The 8,403-nt window shown below is 39.5% G+C and overlaps 1 protein-coding gene across 5 annotated transcripts in view; it reads left to right on the top strand.

The window, feature by feature from the left end:
- The first annotated feature begins 1,315 nt into the window (after positions 1-1,315).
- Positions 1,316-8,403, top strand: part of LOC127003519 (alpha-(1,6)-fucosyltransferase-like) — a 54,015-nt gene continuing 46,927 nt past the window's right edge. For all 5 annotated transcript variants that reach the window (XR_007757122.1, XR_007757123.1, XR_007757124.1 and 2 more), the window contains exon 1: positions 1,316-1,469. The gene's annotated coding sequence lies outside the window, so the exon portion shown is untranslated. The remainder of the gene's footprint in view (positions 1,470-8,403) is intronic.

An 8,403-nucleotide genomic window follows, 5' to 3' on the forward strand; every position in this document is an offset into this window, starting at 1 on the left:
AGGATTTAGCGTCTATAGCAAATGGATGTCTAATTTTAATTATCAATCAATCAATTTTCTTGTATATAATAGATATCTGGGATTATTTAAGGGATTTTATGAGTGTAAGATTGATAAGGATAATGAGAAAGGGCCAAAAATAACGTGGATACTGCTCTCCATCTATAATTATGAAGGATTTATCGTCTATAGCCAATTAATGGATGTCTAATTTACTTGTAGCCCTATATAATCGATATCTGAGAATATTTAAGGGATTTTATACATGTAATATAGATAAGAATACAATAAGAAGAAAGGAAATTCATATAGAAACTAGTCCCCACGGTTCGCCTGATCTAACCTAACCTATCCCGACCTGAGCTAACCTAATCTAACCTGACCTAACCTAGTCTAACCTGACCAGACCCAGGCTGACCTAACCTACCTCGACCTGATCTGACCTGACGTACCCTACTCTAACTTATGCTACCTACATGTTTAATAGTCGTTTTGATGCTTATACTCTTTCCTATTGATTTCCGGGAGGTTTTAAGGTTAGTAGAGTACGTAGATGACAACGGAAGAGCAGTTAATCAAATAGGAGACGAGATATCAGTGCTTTAATGAACCAATCTTAACCTTCATAACCCCAACGAAAGCCTTGTCAAATGATGAGCCGGGGGCTGGAATGTATAAGAGTATGGCCCTAAAAGACTTCACTGTGTCCATTTTCTTTGTACCTGAAAAACTTTATGTGACACTCGCGCATTCAACATGTTAAGGTGAAGGGGAATGATCGCCATCTTTGCACGTTCAAGACACCATTTAAGCATCCTACAACTCGAGTTTCCGGAAAATACTTAAGAACTAGTGATATTTCTGCGGTTTGCATTAAATAACATGAAGTGAAGTAATTTGTCAAGCATATTATGGGGCTTTCTTTAATGATATCAGCGTAACATAAGTCAAAATGGCTGCTAAATGGCTTCAAGAGCAAGAGAAGGGAAGGGAACAGCGGTGCCAGACTGTCGTACTCCGCGTCATATATTCCCCGATTTCGAACCCCAAAACTGCCACAACCACCTTGTTCTTAAGATTAATTTATAGTTATCATTAAAATCGTCAATTAGTAGTGTTCATTTGCTATGGTTATGAGTCAGAAACGGGAAAACACGATGCTATGAGTACAATAACATGGCACGTCTGGAAGGGAAGGTTCAGGTTCATATAGTCATCGTTGAAATCGTTAACTAGTAGTGTTTATTTGCTGTGGTTATGGTCAGAAACGGGAAAATATGATGCTATGCGTACAATAACATGGCACGTCTGGAAGGGAAGAGGTGTCCTGCAAGATGGCGGCGGTTGGCAACACTGGTCCTTGGATGTAAACAAAGTGAGGTCCCTGGATGTCCTTAGATGTCCTCCTTGGCGTCCTGTTTCCCGTGTTCGTGATCACCTGAGGCGTTTGGTAGCGGGTGGCGACACAGGTGAGATATATGGGTAATTATGGGGGGCAAGGGGGGCGGCGGGAGGAGGGGAGACTCGCTTATTCATGAACTTTCTCCTCCATGGCACAGGTGTTTGGGGTCCACGGCTGTGTGTGTGTGTGTGTGTGTGTGTGTGTGTGTGTGTGTGTGTCGTACACCTGACACACACCTGAGTAGGCTTTATGTGTTCAGGTGTTACATTAAGATTCGGGGAGTGAAATGAAGTGGGATAAACATTTGTGGGTTACCAGGTCGAGTCTCTGGGTCATTCTTAACCTTTTGGTACACGCGTTTGGCAAGGCTTTCGTAGGATTTGTAGGGTCTTTTTCTGGGGGTAGTTTTATGGCCCTGGTGGTAGTCTGATCCTTCTATACTGTGAACTTAAAAAAAAACTCATTATAGTCTGACTGAGCTAATGTTGAAGGGGTAGCCACCTCTTGCAAAATTATTACTCACATTATGGATTATTTTTTGCAAAAAATACAAGGAGGGTCGAGGGGGTCAGAGCCCCTCTGTTAGATAGGTTACATTTGGTTAAGTTAGGTTAGGTTAGTTTTAATTTATTATGCATGTGGTGTTGGCTGGTGGAAATACTCAGTGTGGGCAGGGGTGGGTCCACTACCTACACTGGCCAGTGGTGACGGGTGGGAGCGGGGTGGCGGTGGGTGCACCACAGGCATTGAAAAGTCAATCATTTAATGATTTCCAGAAAATAAAGCCATGTCCATTATAAAGAGCATCATATTTTGCCCAGAATAAACAGTCAGTGTCAAAATTAGTAAGCTAACCTTTCCTCAACAATTCCCCCCAACTTATCTCCTTCTTTGGCCTTTGGAAATATTTGTGTGACAGGCAGAAGCGTCTGACAATATTGACCTTTGCCAGAGGAAGGTCGCGTTGGGAATCATTGGGTCAAACATCAAGGAGAGGACTCAGGGTTAAGACTGGTTATAACAAGGGTCCCATCTCTCTTGCTGCCTTACAAAGCACTCCTCTGTTGTCCTATATGTCTTCTATTTACTCAAACCTCACTGAAAACCATAAGAATGTAAAGATCCAAACAAGTGTGAAAAATTTGGAACCGAGTAGCCCAATGAGATCAAATGCAGAAACGTAGCGATGGGGGCACTGCTTCCCTATAGAAGGTCCTTGTATAAATAAATAAACTAACTAAAAAATACTAAATAACTAAACTATATCCACCTGTCCTCTAGTGCCTCTTACAGGAGTCATAGATAAGAGGCTGTTTATTTTAGCTGTGGTGAACTGCGGGTTTTGGGTTCTGTGGGATGCTGTGGGCTACTACACTGCCCTTAACCCGGTAGCTGCGGGGATCATGTTTCTTAAAGGCTCCTCTAACCGAATTAATGAGAAAATTATCATCACTCACGCAAATCATTTTATAATATTCATCATCGCATTTGTGATCAGTGTATGCATCGTCTGTTTTTTTGGGTTATGTCGAGGCAAAAATTTGGCCCATCACTGGTACGCGGTAAAGCCACAAATTTTTTCCATCACTGCTACACGGTAAAGCCACAAATTTGGCTCCTTGCTACTACATGGTAAAGCCACAAATTTGGCCCATTGCTGCTACACGGTAAAGCCACAAATTTGGCCCCTCGCTGCTACACGGTAAAGCCACAAATTTGGCCTGTCACTGCTACCGGGTTAACATATGCATATTCATAAACATCACTTATTATCAAGGAAGTTAAGGCACCACCATGAGGCTGTTTGTGGCATGTACAGAAGACAGTGTTGAGTTGTGTTGCTTATGTGTTGTCTATAAAGCTTGTGGTCAATGCTGCATGGAGTATTTACCTCCTGATACAAGACCAGGACCAAATATCTGAGGTCAGCTGATTTTTTTTAAGCATCATATTAGTCTCTATTGATTTGTCCTTTTTGATCTGATTTTCATGGTGTTATAAGTTGGTTTTGTTGATTTACTTTTCAATACCAATTTCCACGACTGAATTTGTAATATGTCGACTTAACTCAATGAAAATCCAACACTTGTAACTAACTTGTCTCAAAAATGGAATAAACAAACCAAAGTAGACCCCTAACTGTTCATAAGTACTAACAGAGTGCTTAAAAAAAAAAAAAAAAAAAAAAAAAAAAAAACCAACACTCTTAGTTAACCTCACCCCAAAAATGGAAGATACTAAAATGACACTTAACAAATCTGGTGTTAGTCATGGTGGTGGTGGTGGTGGTGATAATGGAGGTGGTGGTTTTGGTGGTGGCAGTAGTGCTAGTAGTGGTGGTGGTGGTGGTGGTGATGATGATATTGGAGATGGTGGTGGTGGTGTTGCCCTCATGCTGAGATGCTGAGCAGTAGAGCAGTTCCTCAGACAGATGATGTGAACAGTTACAGTCATCACCACGCAGGCAATGATGTGGGGTGGTGGTGCGTTGGTGGTGGAGGCAGATGGCTGGTGGTGGTGCTGTGCTGGGCTTATGTATTTGTGGATTGGTTTATGTCTGTGTTTGTGTTTGGGTCTGGGTTTGAAGAGGTTGGTTAAGAGTAAAGTAATATTAAAGACTTGTAACTCACTGCTTTGGTTATGTATTTATGGATGTGTTTATGTTAGTGTTTGTGTTTGGGTTTGAAGAGGTTGGTTAAGAGTAAAGTAATATTGAAAAGACTTGTAGCTCACTGCTTTGGTTATGTATTTATGGATGTGTTTATGTTAGTGGTTGTGTCTGTTGAAGAGATCAGTTAAAAGTCCATCAGTATTAAAATGACTTGTAACTCGCTGCTTTGGTTATATATTTATGGATTTGTTTATGTTTGTATGGAAGAGGTTTGTTAATAGTAAAGCAATATTAAAAAAAAACCACTTGCATCATGCTGATTCCATACATAAAAGATGATAGGAGGGAAAGAAAGCCATTTTTTTATTTATATTTTATTTATATTTATATGGTAAAGGAGGAAGCTCAAAATAATATAGAAAAAGTTTGTAACCTGCTGCTTTCACACAAAAAAATGATGAGAACAAAAAGAAGCTTAATTTTTACTTTATTTTATTTATTTGTTTGTTTTGTGGTGAAGGAAGCAAGTTAAGAATAAAGCACATACATAAATAGTCTTAACCTGTTGCTTCCTCGTATATTAAAAAGATAGGAGATAAAAATAAGCTTACTATGCATTTATATATTATTTTATCTATATACTGATGTGATGTTATGGTGAATAAGGCAGAGGCAACAAAAAAACATAATGATATAGTACAGAATAACAAATGAGACTACCACAAAAAAACAAAAAAACAAAAACAAAAACGTATACAATCTAACTTAAACCAACTCATCATGAACCCCATAATAAAATACATGAAAAAATACATAGTGGGTGATATTAGCTACAGTATACTTGCCACAATGTAAAAAAAAAGACATGTATAATTCAAATAAGTCAAGGATATATTAAATTGAAATATGTGTGTATAAAATGAAGTACTAGAAGAGGAGGAGGAGGAGGAGGAAAGAATAAGAGGATGCATGAGAGATAGAAATGAATATAAAAAAAAGAGATGGGTGAGAAGAACGAGGTGGAAGAAGAGGAAGAAAAGGAGAAAAAAAACAAGGGAGTAAGGAGGAAAAGGAAAACTTGAGAAAGGAATAAAGGAAGAGATAAGGTTTGAATTTAATGTATCTGATATGTATACAAGACAATGTTGGTCACCAGGGAACGAAGTGGCAGAGGAGGAGGAGGAGGGGGGGGGGCCATATCTCCGTTAAGCCAAACTCCCTATGGTCTGTTGCTTCTGTTGTGCTGGTAACTGTGGCGCACGTGTCATGGTGTGTGTGTGTGTGCGTGTGTGTGTGTGTGTGTGTGTGTGTGTGTGTGTAGTACAGGTGTTTGGTGAATGGGCCAGGTGGCTTTGTAAGTAGTTTTCAATTAGTCGTTACTTTTTAATAGGCGTATGTCATGCAAACTACTACTACTACTACTACTACTACTACTACTACGGCTCCTCCTCCTCCTCCTCCTCCTCCTCTCACTGCTGCTGCTACTACTACTACTACTACTACTACTGCTACTTATAATGGACTAAAAGCTTATTGACACTTAACTTAATGGTTGTTAAACATCGTTAATAACCAAGTCCTCCTCCTCCTCCTCCTCCTCCTCCTCATCTTCCTCCTCCTTGAGCTCTAACGGAGGAAGATGTAACGGGGGAGAGGTACTGTAAGGGCCGTCACACACACACACACACACACACACACACACACACAGTTGCCTCTACTTCTGATGGTACACTATTTTTTGCTTGTTTGTTAGTTTGTTTCTCTTCTTTGTCTTCTGTTTCTCTTTCCTTCGTCTGGTTATTTTTTTCCTTTTTTTTATGTAATTTATTCTTCACTTTTTTTGTCCCTCGATCTCTCATTTATTTTGTTTTCCTTCTGTTTCTTATTTTCCTTTTTTTTTCTTGCATTCTTTCTTTCTCGTCCTTTTCCTTAGTTTCCCCTTCTCTTCCTATTCGTTCTTCAGTTGTTTTCCTCATTCCTTCCCTCCTTCCTTTTTTCTTTTCCTATCTTCTTCCTTCTCTTCTCTTCCCTTCCTTAATCATTTTCTCTCCCTCGTTTCCTCCCTTCCTTCCTTCCCTCCTTCCTTCCTCTTTCCTCCGTCATTATAATTATCAACCCTCTCTCGCATATTCCTTCCATTATTAATCTCCTGTCTCGTTCTTTCCTTCCTTCGTCATTTTTATTTTCTACTCCTTTTCTATTCCTTTTTTTCTTTCTTCTATATTTCTTTCTCCCTTCTTCCTTCTATCTTCTCTTGTTCTTTCCTTCCTTTCTTTTATTTTAGTCCTTCATCTTTATCACTTTCTTTTCCTTTCCTTTTTCTTCTTTCCTTTACCTTCCTTTCTTCCTTCCTTCCTTCCTCTTCACCTATTTCCTTTCCTTTCGCATTTCTTTCCTTTCCTTTCCTTTCCTCCCTTCCCTCATCTTCATCTTTTTTTTTTCATTCTCTTTTATTTATTTCGCTTCCTTTTCCTTCCTTCCTTCCTTCCTTCCTTCCTTCCTTCCTCACTTCAACCTTCTTTTTCTCTCCATTCGCTTTCCCTTCACTTCGCTTGCTTTCTCTTCCTTCCTTCCTTCCTTCCTTCTTTTCCTTCCTAATCTTAACCTTTTTCTGTCCATTAACTTTCCCTTCACTTCGCTTCCTTTCTCTTCCTTCCTTCCTTCCTTTCTCCCCTCCTACTTTCCTTCCTTCCTTCCCTCCTTCCTTCCTTCCTTCCCCCCTCCCTTTCCTTACTCAACCTAACCTATTTTTCTTTCCAATTGCTTTTCTTTCTTTCCCTTCTTTTCCCTTTTTTTCCTTCCTTCCTTCCTTCCTTCCTTCCTTCCTTTTATTTTCCGTTATTTCTCCCCCTTCGTTTATTTCCGTAAGGCGTAACAAAGCGTATGTTAAGTAGGGTATTTTTCCTCCCCCCTCCCCCCCCCCCCTTTTTTTTTAGCTGTCACGTGACTCTCAGGCCTGTAACGCATCTTTATCACGCATATCTTCCTCTTCCTCTTCTTCTTCCTCTTCCTCTTTCTCCTTTTTCTATCCCTCTTCTTCCTCCCTTTTCTGTTCCTCTTTTGCCGTATCTTCCTGTCTTTGGTTAATTTTTTCTTCGTCTTCTTTCTCTTCCTCTCCTTCTCCCTCTTCTTCCTCCTCTTCCTCCTCCTCTTCTGGCGTTTCTTCCTGCCTATGGTTAATTTTTTTCTTCCTCTTCCTCCTCTTTCTCCTCCTTCTCTTCTCCCTCTTCTTCCTTTTTCTGTTCCTTTTTGCCGTCTCCTCCTGCCTTTGGTTATTTTTTTTCTTCCTCTTATTCCTCTTCCTCTTCCTCTTCTTCCTCCTTTTTCTGTTCCTCTTCCTCCGCCTCTTCCTTTCTTTCTTGGTTAATTTGTTTCTTTTTTCGCTGGTTCTGTTTCTTTCTTTCTTGTTTGTTATTTGATTTGTTTGTTTGTTTGTTGCTTGCTTTTGTTTCTTCTTGTCTTCCTTCTTTCTCTCCTTCCTTCCTTCTTTCTTTCCATCCATTTTTATTCTTTCCTCTCTATCCATCATTTTCTTATCCTCATTCATTTCATTCATTTATTGTTTTCTTTTTCTTCCTTTCCCTTTTCTTCCTCTCTTTCTTTTCATCATTTTCTTCTTTCCTTCTTCTCTTTATCATTTATATTCTAGGAAGAGGAAGAGGAGGAGGAGGAGGAGGAGGAGAAGAATAGCAGACATTGACCCCTCTTGCATCATAACCTTGCACAGTGATTCTCTCTCTCTCTCTCTCTCTCTCTCTCTCTCTCTCTCTCTCTCTCTCTCTCTCTCTCTCTCTCTCTCTCTCTCTCTCTCTCTCTCAAGCGCCTTTAAACGTTGTGGTCGTAAGCGAAAATTATGGATATTGCTTCTGTTTAAGAGAGAGAGAGAGAGAGAGAGAGAGAGAGTATTAGGTATGATAAATAGGAAGAGGAGGAGGAGGAGGAAGAAGATCGATGTTACTAAATAAATGAAAGAAGAGGGGAAGAGCCTACCTCCTCCTCCTCTTCCTCCTCTTCCTCCTCCTCCTCCCTTTTCACAGACTATATTTGGAAGTTTTATTATTTATTTATTTTATTTATTTTTTATAGTTGATTAAAAGTTCAATGTCTTTCTATAAGGTTGAGTTCCCCTTCGGTCTTTATTTCCCTCTTTCATTCCTTTTCACATTATTTTTCTTCTTTTATCTCCTTTATTTTTCTCTTTTTATCGTAATTTTCTTCTCACGATAATTTTTCTTCCTGTTTCTTTATTCCTTCTTTCCTTCCTGACGTGTGTTTCTCTTTGCTTTCTACATTCTTTTCTTCTCTCATTTCTTCTCTTTTATCTCCATCATTTTCTTCTCCTACATTCTTTTCTTCTCTCCTTTCTTTTTCTCTTTTATCTCCATTTTCT

The sequence above is a fragment of the Eriocheir sinensis genome, chromosome 25 (assembly GCF_024679095.1).
Source record: "Eriocheir sinensis breed Jianghai 21 chromosome 25, ASM2467909v1, whole genome shotgun sequence".
NCBI classification, from domain to species: domain Eukaryota; kingdom Metazoa; phylum Arthropoda; class Malacostraca; order Decapoda; family Varunidae; genus Eriocheir; species Eriocheir sinensis.